Source organism: Lactuca sativa, chromosome 3 (assembly GCF_002870075.4).
Source record: "Lactuca sativa cultivar Salinas chromosome 3, Lsat_Salinas_v11, whole genome shotgun sequence".
In the NCBI taxonomy this organism is placed as follows: domain Eukaryota; kingdom Viridiplantae; phylum Streptophyta; class Magnoliopsida; order Asterales; family Asteraceae; genus Lactuca; species Lactuca sativa.
The window spans coordinates 23905139-23925442 of record NC_056625.2 but is presented as its reverse complement, the minus strand read 5'-3'; the positions used below and the strand labels follow the sequence as shown (position 1 = coordinate 23925442).

The 20304-nt window shown below is 37.1% G+C and overlaps 1 non-coding gene across 1 annotated transcript; it reads left to right on the top strand.

The window, feature by feature from the left end:
- Positions 1–19979: 19979 nt before the first annotated feature.
- On the top strand, positions 19980–20086 carry LOC111907405 (small nucleolar RNA R71). Its single transcript, XR_002855563.1, has one exon. It is a non-coding gene; the product is annotated as a small nucleolar RNA R71 (small nucleolar RNA).
- Positions 20087–20304: the final 218 nt, after the last annotated feature.

Genomic DNA, 20304 nt, shown 5'->3' with positions numbered 1-20304 from the left:
TCCGGACATAATCGTGTTCCCTTCGGGTTAGAGTGTACTGAAAAAACTCTGCCTTCATAAATTTTCTGGCTCTATAGTTCACCACTTCGGATGGTCGATCATTTGACCAAATGTTCTCAAAGGGAGAGGCATGCTTTGCATAGAATTGAGAAAGTATCTCAAATTCCATAGGCAATCTTTTGGCATCTGGAAGGCTTTGATCAAATGGCTCAAATACAGTAAAGTATTTGGCATTGGGTGAAATGGGGATATCCCAGTGACCATCAGTAGGAGGCTCAGCATATGTAAGATGAGGAACGTAATCTTCATCTAGCAGTCTTTGGTGGGGATTAACCAAATAATTGATAAGCGTTTCATCCATGACTGTGTCAAACCCGCATAGCCTCCAGATCTCTTCACCAAGTTTGGCTTCCCTCCAGTCTTCCTTCCCTTGGGCAGTGGTGGGAGAATCTGTTGAGCTTGGAGATGACATATGTTCCTCAAGATGTTTGAAGTGTGGGGGAGTATTAGGTTTCTCCGGAATGTGAGGCGCATAATGAGATGATGGTTGCGGTGAGGGAACTTTGCCAGTGATGATGGGTGGGGTTTGAAGTGGTGAAATTGATTGCTGAGATTGATGATCGTCTGATTGATGAGATTGATGGACTTGATCTTTTTCACTTCCACCTCTTGAGGAAGTCCAAACTGGAGCTTCCTCAAGCCATGTCCGAAGGCCATCAATTTTGGAGAAGGCCTCCTGAAATTGAGCCTTGATAGCGTCTGTGAGTTATTGATTGGTTGGAGAGGAGGATTTCAATAGTAGGCGATGAATCTCCTTAGTGAGTTGAAGGATTTCAGGTCCATGAAAGTTGGTTGTTAAGGATCGTTGAAGGCGGTTGATGGTAGAGTGAAGAACCGAGATGGTAGACTCATAAGCTGTATGAGTTTCATCGATTATCTTTTGAGACTGAGAGGCTTGATCTTTGATAGCGGTTTGAAGATCATTTTTGATTGCAGTGACTTCGGAGATAAGACGTTCAGTGGTTTCCATGAAGTCTTTGTGGTCTGCTTTTCGATTGTTGTCGAGGGACTGGATTCCCATTTCGACTTTCAAAGATATGCACTCCGCAGCCAGTCGTTCTCTGGTTTGTAGTCGTTCAATCCTTTCTATCAACGATTGTGTTCCAGGAACATCCTATGGTTGTGTTTGAGTTGGCTTGACCGCAGCCAGGATTTGATTGACTTTGGCCTAGAGATATAGAAACTCTTTCCTTGTGATTGCGATCTTCTTCTACTTCATGGGCTTTGAGGTGGAGTGGTGAGAACCAATTGATTCTTCACCTTCATCGAACATCATTAGATCGTCGTCAGAAAGAGAGGGTTTGTTTACCTCTTGTACCTCGTGATCATCAAGACCTAAGGTGGGAGCTGAGCTGATTGCGATCTCAGGACCTTCGTCTTGTGATGTTTCAAGAACCTTAGTGGGAGGAACTTGGGAGGTATGTTGGGCCGCAGTTGCTGCTTGAGCTTTGAGGAGTGAATCGGCCATCTGAGACATCCAGTCTTGAATATGAAGAATCCCTGAAACAGTATAAGCATTGTTGATTGCATCAGCCCAATACTTAGCAATCATCTGAATTTCTCGTTCCTTCTGCTGTTGTTGTTTGATTTGTTGATCCTTTCGGGCTTGGAATGTCATTCAAAAGGCAGCATATTTCTTGATTTCGGCATTAGTAGTTGGTTGATACCGACTCCATGAATCACTTGAATTGTCTCTGTCAATTCTTTGAGTGCGCACCAAGGTGTCCTTTGGGTTCACGGATCCTTGCACATGTGTGCTCACCGTGCCTAAACCACCTATAAAGGATGGAAGCAGAGTAGGATTTCCAGAGCTTCCTTGGTCTCCGTGACCCGTGGTCATGTTTGGCCTCGGCTCCGTTCTGGCATGAGCGAAAGAAGTTCCCTACAGATGGTCAGGTGTTTGAAGTGTTTGGGATATGTTCAAGAGGATGGAGTCTAACTCCTCGGGAGAAAAAGAAATGCAGTCGGGAAGCCCTAGAGACCTTAGGGCGATGTCCAGATTCATCTGCTTGAGATATAACTGGGGGGCTGTCTCCACGTTCGGATGATGATGATGATGATGAAACAAGCTCACATGATGAGCTTGATTGGTATTCGATGGTGGCATTGAATGGAGCTGCGGCAATCCCAAGGACTACCTTAGCCTGTGGAGAGGCTGAGGTATCAGTCCGGTCACGCATTTGGCTAGAGGTATTGGTGGTTTTTCTTTTCTTGAGGATTGATATTGGTTGTCTATCCTTTTCAGAATCACTGCTCGATACAGTGGTTGGTTTGGTTTTGCATTTCTTGGTGGGTGCGGTTGGTTTGGGAGCATCCTTCTGTGGTGTTTTTTTGTTTCTTTTTGGATGCCATATTCTTTCTTCTTTGAGAAAGATTGGATAGAGTAGTGGCAGAGGGGACTGCGATACTCTCAGGGATAATGGCTGCGAATGGAAGAGGCGGGGTAGAAGGGTATGGGGCAATACCCTCCGTAGACTCAATATGGTCTGAGACATCAGCAGTCTTAGGACCAAGAGTAGAGAGAATATGGATGGGAAGCCTATGGATTGGTCCAAAAAGTTTTTGATCGGATGAAGGATTGTACCTTTTGAGTTCTTTTGTAGCAAACAGATTAGTGTTGTTGCCCATGGGGATGTCCGCATCGGCATGAAGATCCAGGATGCACAGTGACCAGAACCTAGCAAATGTGAGTTCTGTTGGGTTTTCCTTGCGGTGTTCCTTAGGGATGTACTGAAGGAAGTCATCCCATAGGATTTGCCCGTAATTCACATCATGCCCTGTGAATATGCTCCAAACCAACTCAAGGAGCTTAAGCCCCATATTATCGGTTCCTCTGGTTCTCCCGGATAGGCTTCGGATGATGAAGCGGCACACATATTGCCACACTGCGGGTAGTTGATTTTTCTTGAATTCACCGATACCCTTGATTCTTTTCTGGTATCCCATTTGGTATAGAGAAGCAGTGATATCTGCCATTGATGGAGAGAATAACTTGATCGACAGATGAACCAATAGATTGATGGACCTTAGAAACTTCTCCTTGGTCAAAATGACCAATGCATCATTCACGAGATTAAGATGCACTTCTTGAGGGTTTTAGAGTGGTCGATATGCCAAAAATGCACATTTGAACAAGGTGGAAACTGGTACGATTTCTATAAATACATCAAAAGGTCCAAACAGAGGGTGATTCTTGAGGAACTTGATCATGAGCTTGATGGGAGCATTGTAAGAAGGATGATCTTCAGATACAGCTCTGAAATTTCTTGAGGCGATTGATGGAGAGTCTGAACCTGTTGGATTTGCAGAACCTGAAGCCTTGGATTGCTTCTTGGATGCACCGGATTTCACCATTGTGAGAGAAAACGTTCTTGAGAGTTATGGAGGTTTTAGAAGATTGAGAGAGACAATCGATATTCAAAAAGCGTAAAGGATTAATGGGGAAGAAGATGGGTTTATAAAGGGAGGTGAAAAAGGTTTTACCCTAGGTAAAAGGTAAGGAGAGGATAAAACGACGATTGGGGTTTTTTGGGGGGAATCGATGAATTGTGGATTGAATCTCAGCCACAGATGTTAATAATGGGTTGAAAAAGATTTTGGGAGATTTCCAAAAAGGGTTTGCATTTAATGTAAAGACGGACGCATGTTTATACGTCAGGAAATCGTGGGGGTGATGGGAGAGGAAGTGGTAACAGATGGGACGTGTTTGGGAGATAGGACGTGTTTGGGAGACGAAAGGAAAAATTAAGGATGAGTTGGATGGAAATACGTTCTTTTTGTTATCATCCCTGAAATAAGTCTGATAAAAGTTTTTTTACTTGAAGAGAAGATGACAGTTTCAATGAGAATGTTTTATTTTATTTAATGAAGGATCATTAAATAGCACACAAAGTTTTTTTTAAGTTGAAAACTGTAGTTGAGAAATTATCACGAAGATTACGGATGAAAACTTCATTGCGGTTGGAGATGTCATTTTGAATGAACAAAGAAAGACTGCAGTGAGGAACTGAGAGGAAAACACTTTGAACAAAAATTAGTAACAACAGACCATTAGGACCCCTGAGAGATACGTATGACATATGGTTGCAGTACCTAGACTGTGGTACCAAAACCATCTATCATATGTAATTCTCAGTTAGAACCGCAACAGAGACCAAGGATGGTCTGCGGTAGCTAACAATTCAAAAAGAATTGCGGGTCTGGGTTCATCATTCCCAACATTTGTAGGAATACATTGAGTTTTGTAGAGTCAAGTGCTTTTGTAAAAACATCAGCAATCTCTTCATGAGTAGGAACAAAGATAAGTTCAATATTACCTTTCAGAATATGATCTTTGATGAAATTGATGGGTTTTGGACATAAGAGCATTACCTATGTGCACATACAAACCTATAGCTTGGATCTAGGTTTCACTAATTGAACATGCAACAAATCCAAGACTTTCATGGCTAGATCTAATGTAAACTAACAATTAAAACATATGAAAACAGATCTACAATAATACCTTGAGTTACTTGTTTGAAAACCTTCTTCTTCTTGGAGCTTAGAGTCACAAATGTCACTCCTCTAATGGCTTACAAACACCAACTAGCAAGAAGTTGATTTGAGAGAGATGGGAAGACGTAAATCGGCTCTAGGGTTACTCCAATCACAAGGGTGGTCGATTTCCTCAACCCTATGGGTCTATTTATACTGTGAGCTCCTAGGGTTTCATCTTAAAACCCTAATTGGATAACTTAGCCTCAAAGCAACAAATCCTCTTCTAGATAGGGCCTTGGACAATTTCTAGGTTATCCACATCCCTAAAATCATCCAACCCATATCCATAAGGGTTCTTGGCTCAAAATACAACTTTCACACATTTGACAGTTTATACCCTTTTATTCAATTAATCTCTTTAAGTCAATAAATTAATTCCTAATTAATTTATGACTTATATTAATCAAATAATATTATTATTCTTTTAACATATTATTCTTATAATACATTAATAATAATATCTCTTCTCTCTAAATCACCCTATCAAGTTGCTATGGTGAAGGCAACCCAAAAGGACCATGCACAATCGGTTCAAGTACTTACCAAATATAGTTACAGCCTTAGACACTAATCCAACAGAATGATACCGTAACTCAATATGTTTTGTCTTGGAGTGCTGAATAGGATTATGAGAGATCGTTATGGCACTTTCAGAGTCACAGTAAATTGGTATCCGCAGCATTGTTGTACCCGTAGTCTAGCAATTGTGTCTTCGTCCAAATGAGTTGGGAACAGCAGATGGCTGCGGCCACGTATTCTGCTTCTACGGTAGATAAAGATACACAACTTTGTTTTCTCGAGGACCAGCTGACAAGTCTTCCTCCTAAAAATTGACATCCACCAGATGTACTTTTTCGATCAAGTTTGCATCCGGCATGATCTGCATTAGTAAATGCTTGAAGACTGAAGTCATTGCCTGCGAGGTACCATAGACCCAGAGATTTGCTTCGTTTTAGGTACCGAAGAATTTGTTTGGTTGCGGTCATGTGTGACACTTTTGGATCAGCCAGGTACCTTGCACACACACCAGTTGCAAAGACAATGTCAGGTCTGCTTGCGGTGAGGTACATTAGCGAACTAATGATACCTCTATAAGTCTTGTGATCCACAGATTTACCAAAGGGATCAGCAGAGATCTTATATCCGAAGGCCATAGGGACCTTAGCAGAAGAACAGTTGTCCATAGAGTATTTCTTCAGAAGTTCAGTGGTGTATTTCTCTTGATGAATGAATATGGCTTGTTGAATTTGTTTTACTTGGAGACCTAGAAAGAAGTTAATCTCTCTATTCAAGCTCATTTGAAATTTGTTTGTCATGAGCTTAGCAAATTCATCCACCATTCCTTGATCAGATGACCCGAAGATGATATCATCCACATATATTTGTACAAGCAAAAGGTGAGTCTCGTTTGCTTTTCTAAATAGTGTGGGATCAATCACTCCTCTTTTGTATCCTGAAGATACTAAGAATTCAGAAAGAGTTCGATACCAAGATTTAGGGGCTTGTTTCAGACCGTAGACAGCTTTCTGAAGCTTGTAGCAGTAATCAGGACACTCGATATTCTCACATCCGGGAGGTTGTTGAAGATAAACCTCTTCTTTTAATTCCCTATTGAGAAAAGCACTCTTAACGTCCATTTGGTGCACTTTGATGTTGTCACACCCCAAAACCAAGAACGGCGGAAACGTTCTGGGGCGGAGGACGTCATGTTTAATATCAACAACAATGTAAAGTAGTAAACAAGCAACAACATCATCCATTGCATTAATAAAATAATTATTATACAATTGTATTCGGTCAAATTTTGATAAACACTAAAGCATAAATCAAAATGAAAGATAAGTCTTGAATAAGCTTCATCTTCCTTTCTCCTTGCATCGGTACCTGTCTATGATGACCTGAGGATACAAGTAATTTTGAAAGCGAGTATCAGCTATAAAGCTGGTGAGATCATAAGTATTAATGTGTCTTAATTTGTGAAAACTTATAATTTCTAAGACTTGACATTACTTTGAAAGAAAGCTAGTATAAGTATGAAAATGTTTGTAACTCAACTTTAAATGTTTGAAAATCCCTAGAAATCCCTATGATTCCTATTAGTAACAAAAGGAGTCTTCTACCAAGACTTAACTGTTCTGCGTGTGTGTGTCTCTTGTAAGAGTAAGTATTTTTCCAAAGTATAACTATCATTATCCAAAAATATAGTTTGTAGAATTTTGTTTAAGTGAGGTTATCACTAACATATGTATTGGAAAAATTAACGTAGTACTAAATTGTAGCTCTAAAAGGGCTACTATTTATCAACAGGTAGTAACTACATTACCGTGCTCCCTATGAAGAATTCACTAAGTGAATGTAATAGGAAAGAAATGGTACTATGGTGTAGTGTCGAACTACAACCGTACCTATTACCTTAAGTCTAGGGTAATACTTCCAAGTACCATAGTATTTGGATATATATATATATATATATATATATATATATATATGTGTGTATATATATCAGTACATCGATACTCAACTTGCCTTATTTGAGGGATAAGGTATAATGTGATGTCTAGATCCCAGACTATTTCGCTCCCCTATCAGAGGGATTTTAGGACCTACCCACGACCCCTGCATGAGTGCAAGCCGTGAGCATCCACATTACTATGATCATGTATACTCGATATACCAATCACAATTGTAGTGTGATTTATCAGTATAGTTAGATCCTGAACTGGTTCTGAGCTATAGCCCCTAGTGACGTCTGTTCTATGTATATGTATATGTATATGTATATGTATATGTAAGCGTATTCATGTAAGTGTGATCATGAAATTGTACACTGGTGTACTGAAATGTTCTACGTGTGCTAGCTGAAATATGTGTTCTCTCTATCTAGCAAGTATTGTTACGTAAGCGTTCTAGTATATCTGTATATGTATTGTTTCTAGTATATCTGTATATGTATTGTTTCTAGTATATCTGTATATGTATTGTTTCTAGTATATCTGTATATGTATTGTTTCTAGTATATCTGTATATGTATTGTTTCTAGAAAGTATTGACTCATGAATGAACTGACTCCTTGTATGATATCGCGTTCTAGTACTGGTTCTAGTATCTTCCTGAACTACCCATATGGTAGCTTACTAGTGATCTGAGTGGTACGTATGGACGTGGATGTATACCCTTGCTACCCAAGGGCATAGGATGAATTGGAAGGACCTTTTATGACTTTATATGTACACATGATATATAACAAATATTTAAACGACCTTCGGACGAGTATCCGATATCCCACCAGACCACATCTCAAGCGCGAAAAGGAAATAGGGTGGATAGCCTTCCTAAGCCTTTTAAACATTCCTTATATAACTATACATATAGAGGCATGCAATTTTATAATATCAAAGCATAAATAAATTTAGTAACATTTGAAATATAAATATTAGTCTAAAGAAAGATCGACTTGAAGTCAATCTATAAAACAATTTGAAGGCATAAGTTTGATAAAACAGTATAAGTACAAAGAACATTTGTTTGAAAACACAATTGTAAATGAGTTTGAAATATGATGACAGAGTAAGAAGTACAGTGTAATAAGTAGTTGAAAACATATAAAACGTTTATAAAAATCTTTTGAAGGAAAACTATTTGGTAAAACGGCTAATGAGTAGCCAAATCTTTTGAATGTTGTATATTAATCACATGTGATTGATGTAATAAGTAATATAATCCAACTTACTAATCACATGTGATTGACATAATAAGTAGCATGATTCTACTTGTATCCCCCCCCCCCATAAAACATTTGAAATAGTTTAAAACATTAGTTAAGGGGTATGAACTCACCTACAGTATGTGACTGGAAATGAACGGGCTGTTATCGTACGGAAGGATCGGACAAGTGCTTGGTGTCAAGTGATGACTTAGACACACACAATGATCCTAATTACATATGAAGACATATGTATATAAATAATTAGTGATTATAACACTAATTATACAAGTAACAACATTTAAGCGCGAGGACAACACTTTTGGTCAAGTGCTAGGAGGCAAATGGGTTGCAATAAAGGAGTGCAATGCCCCTAATGAGAGTTTAAGGTCAAAAGACCATAATAATTAGAGTTTACGGCCCAGGGGAGTAAGCTCCTAGCCGTAAACTCTCAAACAAGCCATGAAATGGGGTTTAGAAGTACTACAACTTTAGAGGGGAATTGTTTCAAGGCTAGGCAAGAGTTTAAGGCACCATATTGACTCCTAAGGGGAGTTTACGGCCCAAAGACCCTTTTCCCTTGGAGTTTACGGCCGTAAACTCCCTTGGGAGGGTTCTTATTGTCTTTTCAAGTGTCTAACAATCCTAGGAACAAGTCTAGGCTTCAATACTTGGATTAAGGGAGGTTTAAGGCACTAAATGGGACCATTTGATGGAGTTTACGGCCATAGAACTCTTTGGGCCGTAAACTCCCTCACACATGAGGTCCTAAGAATTTTAACTAGTCCATATCTCATCTAAGTACTTGCCCTAAAAGTTTCTTGGCCTATGGAAGTGTTTAGGGTGCCCTTTGACCCTATTTAAGGAGTTTACGGCCCAAGAAATACTCTTGGCCGTAAACTCTCAAACACTTATGCTTTTTATGTGTTTTCTAGGTCCTAAACACATTAAGGTACATGCCAAAAATGAATACTAAGCCTTAGGAAGAGTTTAAAGGCATTTTGGAACCTAAAACTTGGAGTTTACGGCCCAAGGAGTTTCTTGGCCGTAAACTCCCTTATAGAAATGATTTCTAAGGGTTTTGATGGCATAAATCATGAGTCTAAAGCTTCTAGGTGTTTGTTCTAAGGCTAGGGATCACAAGGCACTCATTTGTGCCCTTTACTTGGAGTTTACGGCCCAAGAGGTGGTTCCTTGGCCGTAAACTCCTCAAACTAAGTGATTTTGATTTGTTTCTAGCCTCCAATGATCATACACTAGGTCCTTAGTTAGTTGCCTAACACGGAAATGGGACTATGTGGCCTTTAGGCTTAATTTTGGAGTTTACTCCCCAAGAACGTTCTTGGGCGGTAAACTCCCTGATCTTGTGTTTTGGACATGTAATCAATGTTATAAAGCATATAACAAGTATTAAAACACATTTAGGGAAGTAGACTCACAATCTGGTATAAAAACCCGAAGATCCGTGAGAGAGTATTTGGCTTTTCTCTAATTGGAAATCAAATAATGAACCAATTTGGTTCAGAATTCTATTTATAGTCTAGAGATTTTTGGCAGAAAATATTTCTATTCTCGGAATGGTTTCTAATGACCTAGAGTAATGGATTTACAGTGTTGCACAAAATCCTAGTGCAATCACTCTCCTAATAACTCCTTAGGTGTAAAACCCTAAAACTGCCAAACTTATTCCAAAAGTTTGAATTCTCACTGAAACAGCTCTACTTCTATTGGATTGATGTGGTTTGATTTGAATGGAAAATTTCGGGTTGTCACAGATGTTTTTGTGAGAGGCATATGCTAAGAATATTCTGATTGCTTCTATTCTAGCTACCAAAGCGTATGTCTCATCGTAGTCAACACCTTCCAGTTGGCTATAACCTTTAGCAACTAGCCTTGCCTTATTTCTGATGACTGCACCAGACTCATCTAGCTTGTTTTTGAAAACCCATCTTGTACCAACAATAGTATGACCTTGTGGGATGGGAACAAGTTGCCACACTTTGTTTCTTTCAAATTCTTCCAGTTCTTCTTGCATTGCAGAAATCCAATCTGCTTCCAATAAGGCTTCTTTGATAGATCGAGGCTCGACTGCGGACATAAATGTTGCATAGTGACAATGATCAGATAAATCTTTCGCAGATCGAGTTTGTATTCCTGCGGAAGGATTGCCAATAATTTGATCTGGTGGGTGATCCTTCGTCCGTACATGTAGGCGAGGCATCAGATGATCAGCAGCTGCGGTAGAAGGAATGTTTTCAATATCATAGGTTGCTTCGGATGGGAAAGGAAATTCCCCCTAGATTTGAGAACATCCTGCTGAGTCATCCTGACTAGTTGGAGTGAGAGAGACATTTTCTTTGATAGGTTCCCCTTGGATTGTTGAAGGGAGTCTATCTGGAACCTGAGAGGTTTCCCCCTGGATTGCTGAAGGGAGAGTGACAATTCTTGGGTCGGTTTGAGTATCAATATTCTCTATGAGTTCATCATCGGAATCCGAAGATACATTTGATGAAAATGCTTCTCTGCGGGCAGGAACTTGAACAACATCAAGTACTGGAACCTCGATGGTTGCGGCTAGATCTAGAGTAGAGCCTTCCCCCTCAACTGGAGAGGTGGAAGTATTGAGAGATACTGCTTCGGATGGAGATGGTCCAGAAATGTCAGCATGTTGTTGTTGAGCTGCAGGAGACACAAGAACTTCTGATATTTTTGCTGTTTCAATAGGTTCAAAGAGATCATCATAATTGACTTCTACTAGATTTACAGGACCAGAAGATGTAGGAATGTCACATTCCATGATTGCGGTGGTTTCAGTGGATGAAGGGGCATCGCGGATGTGAGAATCATCGAATTTCACATCGAAGCTTTCAATGATCAGCCTTGTATGTCTGATAAGCACTCGATAAGAAACCTTGTTAGTGGAATAACCAAGGAAGATGTCTTCATCAGACTTAGGTGCAAATTTATTAAGCTGATCTCTGTTGTTGATCACGAAACATCTACACCCAAAGATATGAAAGAAACGAACATTGGGCTTGCGGTTGTTAAGACCTTCGTATGGTGTATTGTTGAGACGTTTACACACAATGCTTCAGTTTTGGACAAAGCATGCAGTTGCTATAGCTTCAGCCTAGAAGTAGAGAGGAAGATCGGCGAAGTTAAGCATGGATCTGGATGCTTCTACTAATGTGCGGTTTCTTCGTTCGACGACACCATTTTGTTGCAGAATGTAAGCTGCTGAGAAGATGATTAGTGAACTCAGTTCCATTATCACTGCGGATGCATCTGATTGGAAGCTTGATCTGAAGTTCTATTTCTTTGCTGAAGTTTATGAGAATCTGAAGTGTTTCTGATTTGAGTTTGAGAAAGAACACCCATGTGAAGCGAGTGAAATCATCAACAACAACCAGTATGTATTTCTTGTGATGGAGACTGGCTACTGTTGAAGGACCGCAGAGATCCATGTGTAATAATTCCAAAGGTTCTGAAATAGACGAATCCATTATCAGAGGGTGACTTGCTTTGACTTGTTTTCCACATTCATACGTTGGACAGAGAGTATCGTTGCTAAATTTGAGAATAGGGAGATCGCGGACAAGTTCTCCAGTGACTAGATTGTTGATGTATCTGAAGTTGAGATGAGCTAGCTTGCGATGCCATAGCCAACTGACTTCGGATACAACTTTAGAAAGAAAACACAGCTATGGTTTACCAATGATGAGAGAGATATCCAGAGGATACATTGTGCCTTCGGAGCGAGACTTAATTAAGCAAGTGCTTCGGTCACCTGTCATTATGTAACAGAATTGATCATCAAATTCCACTCGATGGACTGCTTTACATAGTTGGCCAACACTGATGAGATTGTGTTTAAGACTTTCTACATAAGCAACCTTCTGAATACAAAAGTTCCCCATGGTGAGAACATCGTAGCCTCGTATGATGTCATTTTCATTGTTTCCAAAGGTGACATTTCCACCATTGCATATAGGCCTGAAATCCCGAAGGTATTCTAACCTTCCAGTCATGTGCAAGGAGCAGGCACTGTCGATCAACCATTCTTCTTCTTGATCCTCCTTACACAATGCCTACAAAAGTTAAGTGGTTAATTTGGGCACCCAAGTGAGTTTGGAGCCAGAGGCCACATACGATGTGTTAATCGATGCATGAAGCGAGGTGGTAGGGACAAGTTTTAAGTCGATTTTCAAACCTAGTCCTGGGTGTTTGAAGATCTTTGGAGTTTTGAGAGATTGTGAGTAATTATGAGTACTTGTGAAGAGATTAGGATTGACCCTGAAATCCTAGGTGTTGGAAGTTCTTTGAATTCTTTTACATTGACATTGACAAGAGAACTTTTTGTCATTTTTTCTAACATTTGACTTGGTCTGAGGTTTTGAAGAAAAAGTATGTTTTTGTCCATTCCGAGGATTGTCAGATTTGACCTTTTTGTTTGTGTGTTTTGAAAAGGTGTTTTGTGCAGGTCTGGCAGGTGTGAAGGCACGTGCATAACTTTTGTGATGTGATTTCTTAAACGTTTGAGATGACCTTTTGGGTGCCGGAGTTGGCAAAATTCCTTTCCATTTTTTGACTTTGACACTGAAAAGGTTGGAATATGTAAGATACCTTTCCATTTTGGATCATTGATAGAATAGTTATGAAATCCATTTGATCGAAAAGACTTATCCTTATGTTTGGATATTTTTTGGGGTCAGAAACAGTGAACTCCTTTCTGTTTGTTTTCTTGGAAACAGTTTTCTTGAAGTGATAATTTGAAAAAGTAAGCTTCTCAGGACTTTTTGATTTAGGACATTTCACAGATTTCTTGACTTTTGAGCAAATTTCTCGTTGCTTTCCACGAGAGCGAAATTCTTCTTTAAAAACTCTTTTTGCTTCGGTCTTAGGAGAACCGCAGTCAGTGATATTTAATTGCGGTTTCCTAGAATCTTTTGTATTTTTTGAAAAATAGTGACTTGATTCATCCGAACTTGAGAAATTAGGACTTTGAGAACATTGACCAAATTCAAAATTTTCAATTGGTAATTCATGATTAACTGGCTCAATAGTCATAGAACTCTTGACTTCGATCAGTGGGGTAGTGCTTTGGACTATCGCAGAGTATATCTTGGTGAATACTTCTTTTGGAAAATTGATATTTGGTAATGGGACAGATTGCGGTATGTGACTGCAGTCAGAAACACTGCGGTCAGACTGTAAGGATGGGAAGTCTAAAGAGACTTCAGGACATTCAATAACAATTTCCTCATCAACTACGGAAGATGTCTGAGAATCTGTGTTGTTGATATGAGTAGAAGATTTAGGGAGAATTTCTTCTATAACACAATTATTACTCAGATCATGGAGTTTTCCAAAGTGGGCTTGGATATCCTCAGGAAATGTTTTGTTATTGACTGAAAATAAGAAGTTGCGGTCTGGTGGGACATAGGGACGTTCTGGTGTGAACCGAGGTGATGAGTCCGTTGCGATTGGGTAACCATTGGACCAACCCCAGTTAAAAGTGTTATCAACATTCCAATTATTGACAAGATTCTCAATGGCCTCAGTTTCATTAAACAGCTTTTCAATTAAAAGATTTAAACGTACAATTTCATTTTGTGCTAGATCTCTTTGATTTAGGGCTACTTCTAATTGAGTTTCACTAAGCATTCTAGCATCTTTTTCTAACATTAAATCCTTCTCTAACATTGTCATTTTGAGTCTCTTATTGTCCAAACGTCCTCTAACATGGAACATCTCCTGCGAAGCGATGTTCTTCTCATCTAGGGCTTTATTGTAGTCTGTAAGGACGGAAACACAAGTGTCATTGAGTGTGTCTAAGAAAGGTTGACAATCATGCATGTTGTAATTTAAAGTTTGAATCATGAGTTTTACCTGTTCCATAATGCTGAGAGTTCCATCTTTAGCCATATAGCAATGATTCCTTTTTGGATTGGTTGAGCCATCTTCATCAGCAGTTGCTACCATACAGATCTTGCCTTTCCCTTTGCTAAGGACTTCTTCATCTTCATCTCCTGATGACCATACTTGATGTTCCTTTTCACTTGAGCAACGTAGGCCTTTCCCTTTTCTTTATCTTCCAGTTCTTGAGCCATTCGAAGATAGAAGGCTCTATTTTTTACTACATTTGCCTTGCAATCTTTGGCAAAATGGTTTTCCTTATTGTATTTGTGACATATGATGACATCATTCTTGTCTTCTATAGAGGTACCGGAGTCAATTGATTGGGAGTGCGGTGTTACTTCTTTTGACTAAGTCTGCTGAGACTGCGGTGGAGGGAGAGGGTTTTTGGTGGAACGGAAATGATTGTTCTGAAAGTTACAGTTAAAAGGTGGTCAATTTAATTGTTGGTTTTTGCGAAATGAAGGTGGTAAGCGATTGAATTTCTGACTGATAAGAGCAATGGCATTCTGAAACTCTTCTTCTTCGTCATATTCTGAGTCAGCTTCATATGAATGCGGTGGAGAGTCGTATGAGGTGGGATAGGTTTGAGTGTGAGGTGATTGGGCTACTAATGCGAGTGGTCCTCCGAAGTCTGAGCAGTCCTTGAGTACAGTGGACTCTTGAGCTTGCAATTCTCCATAAAGCTTATAGAGAGATAAGGAGTGAATCTTCCTGTCACCTTGTACAATCATTTTGGCTTTTGTCCAGTGTCTTCCTAAGCCATTAAGAAACTACAGATTTGTTTCATGACTGCTACGGATGGTACCTGCATTGGACAGTTTTGTGACAATCAAGTTGAACCTTTTAAATGAATCTTCCAAACTTTCACTAGAGTGGGCTTTGAAATTATTAAATTTGTTGAGTGCTGTAGTGAACTTCTTGTCTTGAGCCTGCTCTGAACCTTCATACAAGTTTTTGAGAACATCCCAAATCTCCTTTGCTGATTTGCAATTTATGATGATGTCAAAGTTGTCAGGAGCAACTCCACATGAGATTTCATAAAAGGGAATAGCATCACTTTCCATTTTGTCTAGATCATCTTTTGTGGGACGATTCAAGGTTGGTTGACCTCCTCCAAGTCTTGCTGTGGCTCCATCAGTTTGAACAGGGGTAAGGAATGGAACGTGGGGTCCTTCTTCTATAGATCTCCAGACATCTCTACCAAGTCGTCTGAGATATCTCTCCATCCTTTGAGACCAGTGATGATACTCATTTGCAACCAGTATTGGGGCTCGATTGGAACCACCAAGAATGTTGGAAACATTTAGTGATAATGATTGTGCCATTTGAAAATTTTGTTTAGCGATGAGCTTTAGTGGTATAGAGGGCTCTTTGAAAAATCAGAGTTCCGATTTTCAAAAAGCAACCACTCCGGCTCTGATACCAATTGTTGAGAGAAAAACTTTGAGACACACTTGACCAAAAAAAATGGTTAGAACAAGTATATAGCGGAATAGTTAATTTCGAAGGATCTGTTAGCTCAACAATAATATTAATAGTTAGAAGTTAGTGAGTTAGATGTGGAAAGTAAAGTAATGTAAATGACAGCAATTTTTATATCAAGAATACAAGTAAGTTGATTCATAACTTGGAATGCATTCAAACCAATGTTAGTAAGTGAGATCAAACTTAGTGAAGAAGTCAAAAGGACTTGCTCCGAATAGAGGTTTTGATCAGATATGATAATAAAAGTGAGAGAAGAGAGAATTTCTGAGATAAATAGTAAAGATACTTGAAGATGCGTATTTGATTCAGAAAAAGTGAGCTCTATTTATAGAGACACAAACATTACAAAGGATAACTTCTAGAAGTAGCCATGCAAGGCATACTGGAAACAAGAAAGCGTAAAGAAAAGACAAAATAGACTAAGTACAAAAGCTTGATGTCTTCTGACTTCGGATGACTGTGGTAGAAGCTTTCATTGCGGTAGCAAGTTGGCTGCGGTTTCAGGAAAGTTCAAGAGGGTCACTTTCAGTGTTCTAACACTAGGGTTCAGTTTAAGGTTGGTGCTTCGTGGTCTAAACATCGGATTCTGGAGATTTATGCCCTAATTTGTTGATTGGGGTTGCTTTTTCTCGTTGTCGACAACAAGAAATCCGGGGAAAAGCAACAACAGCAGATGGCGGTGAAGAGGTGCTCGGTGCCTGTTGTGGAGTCTGCAAAAGGAGGTGAAAACAAAGGCAGCAGGGGATTTTAGGTCGTCAACGACACCACCAAGAAACTGAATTGGTATGCTCCTGTACTAATCATAACATGTTTTTTTAGTTGTATCTCCAGTTCTCGACCACCAAGAAACTGAATTGGTAAGACTCTCATTAATTTTTTTTTTTGAAGAAACTGAAGAAGCACACCAAGTGTTCGATAAAATGCATAGTTGAAATCTAGGTTTTTTTTAATGCATCTTGATGTCGATCATTCTGCTAGAATGGAATATCGAATTCTAATTTTGTTAGAATAGAATCTTGAATTCCTTGTCAACTTAAGCAATGAATTACCCTAACCAATTCTATCATAATAAAATCGGTTTATAATCTTGTTATTGGTCTCGATTCTTATAGAATAACATTTTATATAATGAAACATTACATTCTTTCAGAATAATATACATTGCAAGTTTAGAGATGATTGTTAATATTGGTTTGTAGAAATTATAGTTATATTCTATTTGAATATATATCACATTCTATTAGAATTTATTGTTTTGTTCTATTTAATGCACTAAAATTTTTAATATTTGAAAGTTGATTATGTTTTCCTTGTGAATTTAGGTTTTGAAGAGGTTGCCATTAATGTGGAAAATGAAGAAAATATGAAGAAAAATAATATTCTTTCGGAATAGAATAGTGTTTTTGTTAGATTTTGATGTTTTTTCTTTTTTTAACCATTTTTAGTTTTAATCTTTAAGGATAAATGTAATCCTTAAACCATTATTAGTCATAATTTTTTTTAGAATGATTGTAATAATTGTTTATAGTCTTTTTGTTTACGGATGAATGTAAATAGTGATTCTTAAAAAATAAAATCCATATTCTTTAGAAAACGTTATTCTTGATAATATGTTGTATAATTCTTTAAGCATGTTTAATATAAAAAATATCTTGAATGAAACAATATTATGTAAGAATAAAACCGTAAATATATTTATTAGTTTATTTTTGACTTTTTTTCATTCTTACAAAATAAAATCGATTATTATTAAAAGTAATATTATAATTTAATTAGAATTAATTTTTAAAAAAAATCAGATTTTTTAAAAATAATGGAAATAATTATCACTTAAAATCCGAAAATTACCTTTTTTAAAAGAGGTTAATTAACCAAAATACCCTTTTGCTGAAATTTGTGTGATTATATGATTCATGCTACCCTATTGTAATATCATAGACCCTCAGATCATGATTGTTGATTCTATTCATTTGGTAGTCCAGATTTGTGCATTCTGGCACACAATAGTTACTAGAAACAATATATATATATATATATATATATATATATATATATATATATATATATATATATATATATATATATATATATATATATATATATATATAAAGTGAATATACCCTTAAGGGTATATAAGCTTAGGTACCCAAACACACCATAATACGTTGTTTTGTTTGATATATTCATTATAAAGTTCTTAAACTTCAACCCTAACTTGATTTGCTTTCAACATTTTCGAAATTTCACTATTATCTTTCTCTTTTATCATATCTTTTTGTCGAACACCTACTAGGCTTTATATATTGTAGTTGAAAATGAAAATTATGAAAAAGGAAGATAAATGTGTAATTTATAAAAATAATAGATGTAAATCAAATTGAAAGTTAAATTACAAAAACGTTGTATAATTAAAATGTATTATATGATATAAAACGACATAATATGGTATTTTGGGTACCTAAGTTTATATACCCTTAAGGGTATATATATATATATATATATATATATATATATATATATATATATATATATATATATATATATATATATATATATATATATATATATATATATATATATATATATATATATATATATATATATATCATCTTCTTTCTTATCAACTTTATAGCGCGCTCATTTATTTGCAGATATTTCATCGGTCTTCATACTGCTACTTTCACTCTTCTATTTTGCCATCTGCCTATGTGACATTAGCATTCTTATGTAGTTATGTACACAGATTTCGTTTACTCTTATTAGCATCATTACTCCTTCTGTGAATGTCTTTTATATCACACCCTGATAATTCCATATTGATTTGTGTGTAAGGTTTTCATTTAGAGCGTCCGCATAGGAGACATCAGCTCAAGTATCTTATATTAATTTGTCCTCTGTAATGGATGAGTAATGGTGCTCCAATGACCCTTCTTGTCTTCTTTATTTGGTTGGTGACCTGCAACTCCAGGTCGAGAAAATTGCATCGCAGAAAAAGAAAACATTGGCTACTGTTGATAGAAGATTAAAAATGAAATCAAAGCCAATAATTACAGTAGGAAAACATTTATAATTATGCATTTATTTAATAAACAAAGTTTATAGAAAGTTACTTTAAGCACATGTATAGTTTAATACTTTAATTAATGCATGGTCATAGCTTTACCTAATTGGTGACTTTACAAGCTGTTACGATAAAGAATCCCATTCCCCTGGGCACTAACCTTCGGTAACCCCCAATAATTCCACACACAGAAATATAATTATTAATTAATCTGGTTATCATAAGTCTATAATATTAAACTAAAATTAAAATAATAATAAGAATCCAGTTGGAAAATATTACCATGTTTATTTGTAACGAAATATAAGATATTAAACAATTTAGAGCCAACAAAATATTACAATATAAAAATTACTATGCTTCTTAACCAAATAATAATAATACTTTATCGTTTTTAAAATAAATTCTCATGCAAGTTTTGTTTTTTCCAATCTAATATATCTTAAATTAATTACTATAAGTGTTTTGCATGTTTATCATAATGTTTTTATTGTACTTACTTTTAATATGTCTAACATCATCATTATCTACAATTAAATAATTTTTTTAACTTTGAAAATCATTGAAACACATTATTATAAGGTTAGCATATTAAAAGAGTATCTATCTAATATACCAATAATAAAACCCAACATATTTAACTACAAAACAAACATTATGCTTTTATCATTGTTACGTTCCATGATCAATAATTATATATAATTGATATTGAAATTTATCTTTAATAAGATTTATTTTCCATACGAAAAATGGTTTTGAGCATATGGCTAGTGTTTGCATGTGCAAAAAACCCGAAAAACTGAACCGAAATATGCAAAATGACATCGTTTTACATATAAATATCACACCATTAATAAAGTAATCCATAAAATAATAAAAATTAATATTCTATAGTCATGTTTGGCGCGTTGCAATTGTCGCATCCAACTCGTATGACATGTATGGACTGATCCATTTTCGTCATTCGTCGATCCATATTCTCAGTTTACCCATTATTGCAGCCTAGTTTCGTTTCCTCCTTCTCCGGTACCTTTACCTTTAGTAACATCTTCTCGTGAGTTATGATATACTCTTTAGTGTTTCGCAAATTCTTCAATTAACTTTTTGATTGTGACCAGATTCTTCTTAGTTAGTGGTCCTTATGAGTCAAGAAGTTGTCTCGTTGTCACATTCACCCCCATCATGGAAAATAGACACCTCTGTTGATCGTTCAAGTCATGTTGAAGACAATTTCTACGAAGACATTTGTACCTCTCCCACGCTTCGTATAAGGACTCTCCCATCTTTTGTTCGAAATTGGCTATATTCTTCTTCAATTTTGCAACCATGGATGGTGGACTAAATTGTTGGATGAACTCTTCACAAAGTTGAGCCCATGTAGTGATAGCGTCAGGCGGAAGTGCCTTTAACCAACCTTTTGTCGCACCTCTAAAAGTCACTGGAAGCATCCTCAACAACACTGTTGCACGACGTATATTAAGAATATTGAAATAGTTATCAATATCATTAACCTCGTAAATATGCTTGTAGCCATCTT